This window comes from Pleurodeles waltl, chromosome 6, assembly GCF_031143425.1.
Source record: "Pleurodeles waltl isolate 20211129_DDA chromosome 6, aPleWal1.hap1.20221129, whole genome shotgun sequence".
Taxonomy (NCBI): Eukaryota; Metazoa; Chordata; class Amphibia; order Caudata; family Salamandridae; genus Pleurodeles; species Pleurodeles waltl.
This window is the reverse complement of record NC_090445.1, coordinates 409,394,698-409,408,561: the sequence shown is the minus strand read 5'-3', so window position 1 is coordinate 409,408,561 and position 13,864 is coordinate 409,394,698.

Genomic DNA, 13,864 nt, shown 5'->3' with positions numbered 1-13,864 from the left:
CAGGGGCCCCCAGGGGCCCCGCGACCCCCCCTACCGCCATCCTGTTCATGGCGGCTTTCCCGCCATGAACTGGATGGCGGTAGGGGGGGTCAGAATCCTCATGGCTGCGGAGCGCGCTCCGCAGCCATGGAGGATTCCAATGAGCAGCGGAAAGTCAGCGGGAGACCGCTGACTTTCCGCTTCTGACCGCGGCTGAACCGCCGCGGTCAGAATGCTCATTGGAGCACCGCCAGCCTGTCGGCGGTGCTCCCGTGGTCGGTGGCCCTGGCGGCCACCGGCCGCCAGGGTCAGAATGACCCTCTTAATCTCTCCGTGCCTTAAAAAAAAAATAATGTGACCTTGTGTAATGTAATTGGGTGCTTGTGTAAAGCGCTCCGATACCTTTGAGTTGAGTTTGTTCTATATATTTTTTTAAAACGTAAAAACGTAAGAGTGAGAGAGAGAGGGGGGGTGGGGCAGATAGGGTCATCAATAACAGACCAGAAAAGAGAGAGACAAAAGAAGACAGACTGAGATAGAGACGGTGATAGTGGAGGGCAGAGTGGGATAGGATAAGAACAAGAGCCCCCCCTTCAAAACGTCTGGCGAGGAAAGGATGTCTCCATTTCATAGCCGTGAAGCTAGATACTTGGCCAGCAGCACCTTCACTGATAACAGGAATCAAACCCCAGACAATGACAAAAAAGATAACAGGGCTGTCAAAAACATCCTCCTCCGAGCAAGCATCGCTTAACGCCACAAAAGATTAAAAGGACGGAAAACACAACGACCGGTTGGGTACATGGTTCAGAAACAACTGCAAGAAAACGAAAGCATTAATCTTACCTAAACTACAAGGACCCTGTAGATTCAACGTACTTGGGGATCATAAATCTACCTAAAGTAGCAAGGAAAACACGGCATTTAACTGACTGACCAAATCATCGTGGAAAAAGAAGACCACTGAAAACAAGCACCAAGGGGGGCCTAACTATCCCGGAAGGTCGGCTACATCCCAGACCGACTGACGAACATACACAAACACAGACACATTCCTCATGAAACTGACTCTCCAGAGGGGGATTAACAAAGCCCAGCATGTCCACACAGACAAACAACTACCAAACGGAAGACATTAAAACAAGCCATTAATAAGCCAAATCAAACTACTCTTCAGAACGGATACAATAGTGACCATGTAGATTGGGCAAAGCAGAAATGAAACTATGTAATACACAGATTACAAATGCAACACTTCTCTTCTATTGGCCCCATGGGAACATTGGAGTTACTAACAATATAAGCAAGTCTTTTTGCAGCTTTATCAATAATAGAATAATGACGTTTTTAACTGGCGGTAACTTTTGTAAATGTGAGCCAGACAGTATTCCTGAGCCAAACACCAAACATCAGATCAAATACTAACCTTCCAGAGGATTGTTGGCTTTTTTGACTTACAAAGATCTTGACCTCAGGTCTAAAGATAAAATTTCTTTGGGCCCCAAGTTGGGCGGTAATATATAACATATTAGAATGTAAGTATACCTCAGTCAGCTCCAATGGGGAGGTCGGTTTTCTAAGAGAACAGGAGGGAGACCTCAGTCCCAACTTCCCTATGTTTATAAGAGTAACTTGAGAGAAGGGGCCACTGTATCAGTATTGTGAGGGTTTAGGCCAGTCTTTTGTCGAGAGGAGGGGTTATTGAGACGTAGTTAAGTACTCTGTTGTGTCTGTAGCTAACTCTACAGAAGACCAGCCTAGGAACAAACTACCAGAACAATATCTGTGTCTGGTTCAAAGAGAAGCAAGAGAGCAGCAAAAACTGAAACATAGAAGTAGGAAGTTAGGCTAACTTCTCAAGGATTGACAGTTTATACCCCAGCCTTGTTGTGAATGAATCGGTGACACCATGGACGAGTTCTTAATTTGTGTAGTAGTAGCACAAAACAAGAGCTATGTTTGAGGGTAATTCAAACTAGGTATTCATCCAACCATGGCAAGATGGTGACAATAGTCAATGTGGATAATATCTTCCAAAGGGTAGACTGCAAGGAAGAACATTAGTACCATCAACATATTTTGAAACTTCACGCTTCTAACATCCATTTTAATTAAACATGATTAAAAAATAGCAACTCTCATATTTTAAATAATTTTAGAGAATGAAAATGTATTGAGCCAATAGCTATCGGGTTCCCTCCCCAATAGGGAAAATCTTGTAAACATGACAAATTGTAAGACAAAGCAGCCAACCTACTCAAGATCAAAAAATACAAATACTGATAAATAACACAATAACAGATCCTGTACACTGCTGTGCACGGGTTCCTCCCACTGACAAGATGACACATCTGACAAGATGTGCAAAGACATTTAGGTTTCTTTACTGGACAACATAGACACATTAAGTCGGGTGAGATATGGTTGTCAAATGTCCCTTCTCGTACAATGCTATTCCACTGCAACTAATCAAGGTTTTTCCCAAATCCAATTTCATTGACAGGCATGGACCACATTCAGGGGCGTAACGGAGGCCCCCACAATCCCTTTGGTGGTGGAGGAATGGACGGGCGAGGTTCCTTGTTTTGGAAGGGCCCCACTCAGCCACTAAGCTATGCCACTGCATGCCTGGCAGAGTGCACGCAATGGCATTGAATGAGACACAGTTAAATGCTCAGGAAAGTCACTCTGCTTCCTCCAACAGAAAGAAATAGATTTGCAACACGTAATTCACAGTTGCATTTTGTTGCTAATATTTTTTGCCACAAGCTGAATTGATTTAGACTCATATTTTGCCTCTCAGAATCTTTCCCTTCATTGCCTACGCCCAACCCTCAGAGCACTTTTCGTCAGTGTATATTTTATTACTTAATTTTCATGTATTGATCTAATGGTATTGTGTGTCTGTGTTTTTTTTTACATGTTGAAATGTTTTTGCATTGAATTATTATAGCCAGCACGGCATGTTTTTTATCGTCATACACATCTTCCATTGTCCTTGCTCCAGAAGTGGAACCACTGTGCCTTGATGCACAGCTTTGTGTGACAGAAACCCAACATAAATGAAAACACTAGCAACTGAGACTACTATGATAAGCCCAACAAAACAACTATTGGTAAAACAGTGTTTCCTGTGCTGTACTACAAAGCTAAAAATGTCTGTAGAAAGCAAACCACAAGTCCCACCGGAGTAGATGATAGGCAGAGGCCCAGTGGAAAGGTACTCTATTTCTCTGTTTGTCCACGGCAGGGGCATAATGCAGGCTCCTGTGGTGCAGGGGGCCACCAACCTTTTGGGGGGGTCCAATCCTTCAGGAGGCCTCATTGAGCCCAATACCAATTCATATCCGTGAATGTGGGGCCCCTCATCTCATTCTGCAGGAGGGCCCCATTATTTTGCGTTAAGCCACTGAACCCATCCTATGATCGTTAAAAGCCACAGAGTCCATTGTAGGCCCACCCCAGATGGCCTTTGGAAGGAACTCACACCTGATTTTGTGCCGGTCATCGCCCATTTCATGGACTTATCTGTAGGAGTCTCAACTCCATTAAAATGGTATAATCACCATTTTGCTAAAAAAATAAGGTAAAATAGACTAGTGGGTTTTAGGAGACCCAGGCCCATATTTATACTGTTTTAGCGCCACATTTGCGCTGCTTTTGCGTCACAAAATGACGCACATGCGGCGCTAAAAAAGTATAAATATGGGCCCAATTGCCTCTGGTTCATGCATTCTTGTTTTCATCCTCGCCATCATCTCGTTACAGAGCTTTAGTGGTGGGGCCTCGGAGAAAATGCACTGCGCCTCATGACAGGAGATATCTGCACTGGTGCCCAGTGCAGGATTGTATCTGTTTGAAAATTGGGGCCTTTATGATCAAATACATTCACACGCTTGCACCTTCCCTGATGCCGAACAAAATTAATATAAACTCCTGGTCAAAAATCTTTGGAGCCAGGCTGAGATGTTACTTTTCACCCCCACTGCAAGCTTCATTCTAAGGGTGGGAGTGCTTTCTGTGTCCTGGGTCCATGTTGTGTAATTCCCTGACCGCAGAATTCAGGCATTTGTCCATTTTGTCTACATTTAGACAAGTGTTGAAATTCTACTTCCTAGGTGGCCCACGCCATTAGAACACGTTTACTGATGTCTGATTCATTCAGTGGGGGTACGGAGATTGCCCTGCTTGATGTTCAAGCCACAATCTAATGAATTGCTAGACAGAGGAAGGAAGGCCTTGTTAATGTGTTTAGATGTATGGACTGCCTCAGAGACGGATATAATATGCTGTAGCCATTAAAAGGATTAAAAATGTGGCAATGTCGAGAGAGGAGAAGCATGGATTTCATCTTAAACAACCACTTAAAGCGAGAGTAAGCAGAGGTATAAAGATCCATATTGATGCCACTAATACTCCGGTGATTTCCTCTCATTAACAAACCTGATGTTGGTCACAAGTTGATGTCAGACAGCTACAGATGTACAAAAACTGGCTTTGTCTTAGCAAAGACAATCCAGAGCTATTGAGTATCGGTACAGGAACACTCTTGGAAAAATGAAGGGCATGTACTGTGCTTTTGAAGAAGGAAAATCTGTCTCTTCTCTTTCCTGAGGAGCCAAGTCAAAGACTGTAGATTCCACTGCCAATTTCCATGTTAAGTTACTCTGTAAAGGTTAAGACTGATCCCACAATCATCTCCCAAAAGTGGTGGGCTTGAAAGTAGACTATAACCGCTCTATTGATAGGATCAACCAAATAAAAAAAAATTAAACACCTCTTTATTGATTTTAGTCCAGATGGGTGGAAAGCGGGCACCCGACCGCAACAATACAGCTCTCTAAACGTGAGGCATGTTTACATGGCAGCTTACTTTTCCTCTCTTGCGTAGCACCACTTTAGTCACAATGACCCCTCAGGCAAGAACCGGCCTGTCCCCCAGAATACAAACATAATGAGAAATGCGTTGCCACATTCCATCCCGGGAGCCCCCTGTTTCCATGGTCACCCCTCCCCATCAGGACATATCGTCCGTGACTTGTCTCCAGAGTTGCTCCAGTGTGGGGAGTGCTATTGAGAAAGAGGGTCGAATATAGGCGGGACACCGCATTGAGGGGAGCCCCCAGCACCCTATCCAAAGACACGCTTCACGTTATTTTAAAAACAGATGCTTGACTTGTGACAAACGTTCCGAAAGGAGAACATATTTTCCCAAAACGTATTTGGTTCCAGCTCCCGATAATTGTAGGAGTGAAATTTAAAGCTCTGGCCCTTATGCGTAAATCTGTTGCAGTACTTTCCTAGACTATCTATATGAACGGTTCCAACATTGTCAACCAGAGAGGTTTCTTAGATTCTGCTTCAAAAGCCTGATACCAGTTCTGAGAGCAAGAAGGATGTGTAAGGAAAGGCAAGCCTATGGTTTCCATGCCTTCATCATTCGGAATGAACTTCCACAAGACCAAAGGATGGTGGAATCTCACCTCCCGGTTAGTAAGAGTGAGAAAACACATCCTTTTGATGACTTGTCAATGTATCCTTGTCATCTCCTTCTGCAGCACTCCAGTGCCAACCGGGCTTGCCTAAGTGGTTGATTCAGAGCCGTAGGAACTGGTAGAGTGGTTTGACAGAAATGCTTAATGACTCCTGAGACTCACCTTTGGGATCGCTGAATGAATGAATGAAAGTGTATTTATAAAGTACAACTGCTGCTTTTTCATATGAAGCGTCCTGACGCTGACGGATCAGACTCAAACTAAAAGGCACTTTGCCCAGGAAATGTGTCCACTTCTTTCACCTCAAGCCACTTCTGAGGCTGGATGGAATAATGGAGCAGTGAATGATATATAACGGGATGAACAGGTGTGGAGGAATCAGTGATGAGAAACCCCGCATCCAGTAACCCCTACAGGTTGGCTTGGGTGCCAGCCAGAGCCACAGTCTTGTGGCTTTAATGAATGAGTCATTTCTCTGAGTTATTGACTCATCCTTAAGACTCACCTGCTGAGCGCATGCACTGTGCTTCGAGACGCATTGGTTACAGTTCAGTGAGTTTACAGCCCACACACAGCATATCATTAGATTTTTTCGTTGTCACTCTCATTTTCAATTTTTCAATTCCTTAACTCCCATAGACTTCCCAACCTTTGTTGTGCTAGCTCCTCCCTTGAGCATGGACAAAGTACATGTGTTCTTCCCAGTGGTTAATTTGTAACTAAAAATGAACCGGTGCCCATAGCTCTCCTCTGAAACAGACGGATGCTGCATTTAAATGTGCCAGCACAGAAGACTGAGGCAGCATAATCCTGAAGCCATCTCTGGCCTCTTTAATCCATTTACAGTCACTCCCTGCCCCTGCAGCTCACTCTTTCAGCTTTGTGCTTTCTCCCTTTGTGCACTTTTCTGTTTTTATCTTCCTCCGCCTTTCCCATATGTTTCTTTTACTCGCAGTAATTGCCTGATGCAGAGAAATAAGTGCTGGCCCTCAAAAATAAGTGCTGGTGCCCAGCACCGGAAACCACCAGCTAAAATTAAGCACTGGTTCTTCCTCATCTTTGTTTTTCCTCATTTTTTGCTCTATCTTTTTTCTTTTATATATGTTTCAGTATTATTCCTGGACATGCAATGTGCTGTACTACTTTTAAAATGGCTTATTCACTTTGCTTTCACCATATCTGCCATCTCTATTGGCACTTTAGTTACTTACACCCACAAATAAACTACTCTATGCCACTCAACTCTACTCCACTCCAAAATACTCTACACCATGCTGTGCCACTCTATACCACTCCGCTCTACGCCACTCTACACCACTCTATGCACGCCACTCTATGCAACTCTACTCTACACCATTCTATGCCACTCTACTCTATGCCATGCCACTCTACTCTATGCCACTCCACTCTACTGTTTGCCTCTCCACTCTATGTGACTCAACTCTACTGTATGCCACTCCAATCTATGCCACTCCACACCACTCTACTCTGCTTTTCACCACTTTACTACACTCTATGCCAATCCACTCTACTCTACTCCACTCCACTCTATCCACTCCATACCATTCCACACAATGCCACTCTACGCCACTCTACTCTATACCTCTCTACTGTACACTACTCCACTCCACTCTACGCCACTCCACTCTACCCCACTCTACTCCACACCACTCCACCCCACTTTATGCCACTGCACTCTACTCAACTGCACTCTACTCTATACTGCTCTACGCCACCCCACCCCACCCCACTCTACTCCACACCACACCACACCACACCACTCCACTCCACCCCACTTTATGTCACTCTAATCTACACCACCCTGTGCCATTCTACTCTAGGTCACTCTACTATATACTACTCCATGCTGCTCCGCAGCCCCCCACTCCACTCTATGTCACTCCACTCCAGTCCACTCCACACAACCCCTCTCTGTACCACTCCACTCAATGCCACACTGCTTTATGTCACTCTACACCACTCCACTCTATTCTACAACACTCTTCTCTATGCCGCTCTACTCTACATTGCTCTACTCTATGCCACTCTACTCTATGCCACTTCGTGCCACTCTGCTCGGTGCCACTCCACTCTACACCACCTGAGTCTATGCCACTCCAGTCTAGGCTGCTCTACTCTGCATCACTTTACTCTACACCACTCTACTGTATGCCACTCTAGCTTATGCTACTCTACTCTGTCATTGTACTGTATGCCACACTATTATATGGCACACTACTCTATGCAAGACCACTCTACAGCACACTACACAACTCTACTCTGTGCCACTGTACTCTTTGACAGCCCACTCCAATCTATGCTACTCTAGGCCATGCCACTCTATGCCTCTCCATTCTATGCCACTCTACTCCACTCTCCACTATGCCACTCTGTTCTACATCACTCTACTCTACTCCACACCGCTATCTTTAAGCCATGCTGAACAGCAGCCACATTGCTGTACAACATGGCTAAAAGGCATTGGCAAAGCTAAAAGTTCTCACATAGGACCAGCCTATTGACTTTGCCAATGCTTGTTTCTTTCCTTTCATTTCCAGTAAATGAGTTTCAAAACAAACTTACTGGCGTTGGGGATATCTTTTCTAGTTAGTTTCAACATTACTTTGCTTCATTTCGTTTCAGATGTCTTGCAATACTTTCTTGATTTTTAACTTTCACTTTCATTCTTACTATGCTTAACCTAGCACCTCTCTAATCCCACCCACATACCCTTCTCTTGGCATCTTGTTGTCATCCCTTCGTCCCTTCTTCGTATGTTGTGTGCACATTTGTAGTCATCTTTGGTAAAGGTATATTTTTTATTAGTTTTGGGTCTTTTGTAAAATTTTGTTTGCTTTTAGTTTACAGGTTTAAGATTTTTCTGAATTATTCATGATGTTTTTCTAATATTTTACTAATTGTATTTTTATCCTTTAATATTCGTAATCAACTGCTATGATATGTGTGTTCTTTGGCGAAAATAAACTCTTGAATAAAAGCTGTAATAAAAAAGCTCCTCATACATGGTCTGAGAAAGTCAGTTTAGACCCAGGACTCAGTTGACATGGGAGAGTCAACACAGCCTGGGAGAGGAACAGACACTACATTTGGCCTGTGTTGTACTTCATTTACCTTTTCTTAAGCTTTTGTATTGGATTAACAATTAGGAAGAGTCAATATTGATAGAATGGGAAAACTCAAATAGTTGGTTTGGGTGCACTCAATGGGATTTGCCTCCATGTAATTTAAGAAGACATAGGCCCTCATCACAAGTGGCCACTTAATTCTGATGGGTCAAAAAGGCAGTCAGTAGCCCCATCAAAATTATGAGACATTCAGGAACACGGAAAATCTATAACTTTCACTCAGCGATTTTGGATCATGAAAACAACTGGAGTTTTCATGTGAAAAATCGGACCAAAATCCGGAATTACCAGGAGAATCAGACCCATAGTTGCATTCCCTACTTCTTAGGGGATCCTTAGAGACCATCTCATGAGGGTCATATTCTCCCACTCCCAGAGTTACCAATATCCCCATTATCAATGAGTTCAGGGGTGAGTACATCAAGGCCCATTTCCTTTGTCAATTGCACTGAGGTTCACAGTGGGAATGTAACTAGCACATGTATAGCCTTGGATGTGTCTACTGCTGGTGATGTGCAGATGGAAACCTAGACCGAATAATGGTCCATCAGAAGTGGTCACTGATTCATGAGAATACCTATTTCAGAGACTTATGTTGCCCAGAACAAGTAATGTTAGGACTGATGGACCACGTTCACCAGGACAATGTGGAAAGTTGTTTATTGAGACCATGGAAGAATAACCTACCTGTTGTGCCAGAATGCGCTTGAGGCGCATGTGCATCTCGCTGCATCTGCCCTGCTGTTAAGCTTGAATGACATATTCAGTGGGAGTTGGGATCTTTTGAGATTTATAGATGTCTTTCACATTTGCAAAGCGCGTAAGTGTCAATCTTCAGTCCCTCTCGGTCCCATGTTGCATGTCTGCCTCTGTTTTAGGCACGTCCAGGCAGCCCTGCCACTTACGAGTCACGGCTCGCCAATGGGCACAGGTTTTTCATTGCCATCAGTCCTGTGTTGTCATGTCCTGCTAGTGGTTTCCATTGAAACCCGATTCCTCAACAAATATCGTGCTGCCATTGAGGAAATGTGTTTTTCGGGTGTGGGGGGGAAAACCCCCTCAAGGGTGCACGCTCGGTTTGATAGCCTGGTTCAGGGACTGTGTATTTGACGTTACCTGGAATAAATATCACCTCAGGTGTAGTTACTTGTACGCTAACACACACTGGACTCCGTAACGTTCAGTAATTTTAAAACTCTTAAAACTATGTTCCGTTCCCGTATGCACTGAAAAAAGGATTTAATTATGTTGTGGTCAGCTAGTTGGAGGCTTCTAGATGCACAATTTCAAACCACATTTGCTGTGAGTGGGAGTTAGGTGAAAGGAAGGAGTGCATTGGCGTTCTGTAAAACTTCTGAGTGGGAAAACACAGAACAAAAGTATGGGGCACTCTCTTACCCCCACACTGCCCTGTACCTTACACATTGCCTGGACACAGCGCCAAATGTTTGGCAGTCAGGGCCGGCTTTTGGGCGGTGCGAGCGGTGCGACCGCACCGGCGCTGACCTCAGGGGGGCACTGTGTTTAGCAATAACTTCCGAAAGTTCCTTGTGTGTCCAGACTTCAGGAAACAAAATGTCAAGATACCTCTTGTGATTAATGTTCCTGCTAGGGAGAGAGATGGGAGCTTTGCCTAGTGGCAGCTTTGACTCAACATAAAGTAGCATAAAGGGTTAATATGCCTGCTGCAGAAAACAGAACTATGGGGCATATTTAAGAAAAGCAGCGCCACTTTTCTTGAACTCCTTAGTGCCCCCCTAACACCACCATGTGTTGTTTAAAATACGGCACACCATGGCAGTAGTTAGGAGAATAGCATCAGAATTTCTTACGCTAGTCCCGCACTTTGCAGGATTAGCGTCAAAAATGTTGGCGCTAATCTTGCAAAGCACCCAGAGGCCCATTGTAACCAATGGAAGCCTCCTTTTAATGCCTGCTCTGAGCAGGTGTTAAAAGTGCCAGAACAAAATGACACAAAGAAATCTGTCAGATTTCTTTGCATCATTTTTTTGGAACCCCTAATGGGGGGATGTCCCCTTTCCATACATTATGCCTGGTGAAGGCATAAAGTAGCGCAAAGGGTTGCAACGTGGCACAATGTATGCATTGCACCACTTTGTAAATATGGCGCAGCGTTTTTGGCCTTCTAACGCCACATCAGGTAAAAAAAAAAAATGACACTAATGTGATGTTAAAATGGCACTAGGGACTCTTCTTAAATATGCCCCTATGCACACAGTGCTGCGCCACTTTTCTTGCACCCCTTAGCGCGCCCCCAATGCCACCACGTGTGCGCTGTTTTTAAAATATGGTGCACCATGGCGGTAGTTGGGGGACTAGTCCGGCACTTTGCAGGATTAGTATAAAAAATGTTGATGCTAATCCTGCAAAGCACCCAGAGGCCCATTGTAACCAACGGAAGGCCCCTTTTAACATCTGAGCAGGCGTTAAAAGTGCTGAAAAAAAAATGATGACGCAAAGAAATCTGTCAGATTTCTTTGCTCCATTTTTTTGCCCCTCCCCCCAATTGGGGAATGCCACCTTTGCATACATTATGCCTGGCGCAAGCATAATGTAACGTAAAGGGATACAAAGTGGCTCAATTCATGCATTGGGCCACTTTGTAAATATAGCACAGCGTTTTTGGCCTTCTAACGCCATATCAGCGTTATAAAAATAACGCTAATGTGGTGTTAGAATGGCGCTAGGGGATCTTAACTTTACCCCTATATTTTACGTAGATAGCTGAGTGGATTAGTAAAGCCAGCCTTCACAAGTGCTTTAAAACACATGAATGTATGTGAAAGGGGAGCAATGGAGAGATGAGGGGCACATTTGCCTGGTGGTAGTGACTGAAACCGAGGAGGGAGGTCGTGGGGGGGCGCCAAAATAAACTGTCGCACAGGGCACCACCAGCCCTAAAGCAGACCCTCTTGGCAGTCACATGTTTTCCGGAAAAAAAATCATGATAGCAACACATACAGACAGCGGAGTTCGGCAAGCCCTCCTCATCCATTGCTCTGTTCGAATGTTATTCACATTTTGCTTCTGCCCACTGCAGCCTACAGCATGGGGCAGTGGGTGTCAGAGCACTTCAGCCATTGATTCTCTTCACTGTGACTGACGGAATTCCGCATGTGCACATAAGCACATCCACTTATCCACTTAGAAAGTAGTCACTTCAGTATAAAATTTGCTGTGGCAATTTCCAATTCTGTATTTGCTTCGATGTTTTGTTTCATGTATTTTTATGATGGGGAGCTTTACTATTTATTTCGGGGAAATATGCATGCCACCTTTAGATTGTAGTATTTTCACTGTTCATAAAGCCTAAACAGAGTTTGCAAATCAGCAGGCTTGCTAAAAACCAGACACATTAGCTTTGCCAATGTATGTTTACTAGGAAGAGTAGGCAGTGTGCCCCAGGCCCTCCTTATAAAGGTGTTTAACACAATTTCAACTTACTAGATTTTTCTTATATACTATTTTGATTAATGTTCGGTGGTACCTATTTCTATTTTTGGTGAGTGAAGTGGGGTGGGGGCGTAATTATATTAAATATCCAGCAGCGGTACAAATGTCCTGTTCGCAAGCAGCTGACATTGCTATCATGTTCATAGGTATCTTTGAGGACTAACAATAGCGAAAAACGAATTCAAACACGCAGGAATGTAAACATTTTGTCTGCGGGGAGCGTGCTGATTTCTGCAGCAAGCTCGCCTACTGAAACATATACCTTGGACTGGAGCCTGCGTACTGCACGCTACAAGCATATCCTCAGACTAGGCACCGTACCACTTACCATCCACATCGGTGCTACAGGGCTTGGACCGTGGGGACTTGACTGGAAAACACATCTCGCAGCAGACACGTTACCCGGACACGTTACCTTCCAAGACTGGAACCTGCCACACTCCGGGTCCGAGACACAGCTCGGCAGCAGGCGCATTCACAGGCCAAGCTACCTAAGCGGCACAGGGCCCGCGGAGATACAAGTTAAACCCGGGCTAGAGCAGCCGATACAGAACTCCCACTCAGTTAATTATTGTGGGAGTAAAACAAAGGCCGTGTGTAAGGTGTTCCATTCCGGTAATGTTCTGGTTCACTTCACAATACAAAATAAAAAAGACAACAGATTATATCGTAGATTACAATTCTCTTTGTAAATGCTTAATGACCTGCCTCGTACAGGTCCTCCCTCTTGTCTGACAATCCACTTCAGCTGAGTCCCTGCTGCTGAGGCGAGACTCTAATGCTGAGGCGAGCGCTTATTGCTAAGGCGAGCCTCTGATGTTGAGGCAAGCCCCTGCTGCTTCGGCGAGCCCCTGATGCCAAAGCGAATCCCTGCTTCTGAGATGAGCGCCTGAGGCGAGCCCCTGACGCTGAGGTCAGCACCAGTGAGCCCCTGATGCTGAGGCGACCCCTTGTTCCTGAGGCGAACCCCCGAATCTGAGGTGAGCGCTTCATGCTGACACAAGCTTCTGATGCTAAGGTCAGCACCAGTGAGCCCCTGATGCTGAGGCGAGCCCCTGATGCTGAGGCGACCCCCTGACGCTGAGGCGAGCCCCTGCAGCGGAGGTGAGCACTTCATGCTGAGGGGAGCGGATGGGAGTTGCTGAGCTGAGTGAGCCTTGCTGCTGAGGTGAGCCCCTGATTATGAGGCGAGCCCCTGATACTGGTGCGTGGCACTCAAGGTTCCAGCCATAGACCCAATCTGAGGACGAAAACAGAGCCCCTTCTCGATTTTTACGCCCGATTCTTAGCTGCCACCGTCGGCTCAGGAGGGGTTCCCAGTTCGGTCAGCCACCAATCTTTTCACCACCTCTCTGCGGCCTATCCAAAAGCAGCACTTTGGTGTTATCTGAGATGCACTTCACACAACGCTGCGTCATTCATACAACCACGGGCACTAAACAAGTTCTGAAAGCTTGCTGGGTCATGTCGCTCTTTTTTCCCCAAGAAAAAAATAAGCTGCCTGTCATCTGCATACGAAATAACATTGATGGAATATCACTGAACATTAGGTGTCAACGGGCCCATATGCATATATGCCTTAAGACTGAAATGCATCACATACTGGGAGACATCCTGCACAAGACACCAGCCTTGGCGAGCGCCTGAAGCACATCACAAACTTCAAGAACTCCAATGCAGATCAAACCAAGACCCTGGAGGAGTGCGAACCTGCTGTTATTGTTGCCTGGGGAAGTGGGGTGCCGCAGTTTTACCCTGCACTACTCCGGG